General features: G+C 48.1%; 1 protein-coding gene across 1 annotated transcript in view; it reads left to right on the forward strand.

The window, feature by feature from the left end:
- Positions 1 to 302, forward strand: part of CMTM8 (CKLF like MARVEL transmembrane domain containing 8) — a 107789-nt gene extending 107487 nt beyond the window's left edge. Inside the window, exon 4 of the mRNA XM_078432427.1 lies at positions 1 to 302. This exon is cut by the window's left edge and continues 154 nt beyond it. The gene's annotated coding sequence lies outside the window, so the exon portion shown is untranslated.
- The last annotated feature ends 1165 nt before the right edge of the window (positions 303 to 1467 follow it).

The raw sequence follows: 1467 nt of genomic DNA on the forward strand, positions 1-1467 counted from the left end.
ACCCGACAAACTGTAGGTATGATGTATATTTCCAGAGAATTGTATTTGACTAATGTTTTTATATACCTAGTTAAATTTGCTCGTGGCAGTTTGTTACAATTAAGCTGGATACTTATCTGCAGCTTGCTGTAGCTTGTAACGAACTCTTCAATATCTTGCAATATCTTGCGGATGTCTTCACAGACCTTATTTTCTTAGACAATGTATAAATAGATAAATTGCTAATATCAAGACTGTGTCAAGTTTATCAACCTAACTTTTCAAATGCCAGAGTCTTTTCTGATTAAATGTTTCAAAATCCCCGGGTAAGGTGTCTGATTTGAGAAAGGAGACCTGTTACCACAGCCTGAGCTGGGGTGCTGTGGCTGCATCTTCGCCCTCACGGACTGTCCAGTTGCAACGTTGCCCAGAGACCCTTGTCCACAGCCACTGGACCAGGGTGGCAGGAGAGACCCATCTCCCCAAGCCCGGGGATCGTCAGTGGCCATGATTCTCATCTGCTAACCAGAGGGCCCAGAAAAAGCACCTAGTGAAACTCTGGCCTTGCAGTTCGTTAAGATGCTCACCCTACGTGGTGCTGCTGAGTGCACGGACTGATGTGCTTGCTGGTGGCATTTTTTCCTGACACGTATTAGAATTAGTGCATAACCATGAAAATAAGTACTTGCGTGTCCCTTAAGATACTCACTGACCGCAGGGACTCACGTACCCTACGTTGTGGAAAATACCTGACCAAAAGTTCTCCAGAACGACTACTTTGTGGCATCGTTGTTAGCTGTCTTCAGAGGGTGGAAAGAACCCCAGGCAGCAAGGCAGATGCGTGTTTAGAGGAAGTGTGTTCAGTTAGGATGGTTCTTGCTGGTAAGGCAGTGTGCCGTGGGTGATTTTTCAACACGAGCTTCTTTTGAAAAACAAAAAACCACAGAAGCGTTAATATGGTTGATGACAGTGAGCCGCGTTAGCTTGCGCACTCTGCGGACGTGACCCCCGGGGCCTCACTCTTCTGCTGTTGTTTAGCAGTACTGTTTGTTTCTGTTGTGAGTCGTCTGCTTATTTGGTCCGTCCTCCTGTTTACCTGTAAGTTCTGATCCAAGTTCTGTTTGCCTCTGTAGAGGAGAGGTGAGATTTCTTCAGTGTCCAACACCCACCACCGACCTTTGAAAGGAACAATGAAGAATGTTCCCGGGTTCTGGATCCAAAGAGCTAGTGGGGAGACGGGGACCGAGAATAAGGGGAGTGTAGGGGACAGGTGTGTGGGAGTGGGTGAGGGTTGGGGGTACCAGAGGCCACTCTGAGTCCGCCATCCAGCGAGCTGTGACAGTCGGATTTTAGCAACACAGACCCACAGGTGATCAGCGCTCAATCCTTGGGGGGCTGCATTCCTGGTCACCCGCAGGACAGCCTCCGACTCGCTGATTTTGCAAGAAAAGCTGAAATCACTAGTCAGAATGTGTTCCTCTCTGTCTC

The sequence above is a fragment of the Panthera onca genome, chromosome C2, assembly GCF_046562875.1.
Source record: "Panthera onca isolate mPanOnc1 chromosome C2, mPanOnc1 haplotype 2, whole genome shotgun sequence".
NCBI lineage: Eukaryota > Metazoa > Chordata > Mammalia > Carnivora > Felidae > Panthera > Panthera onca.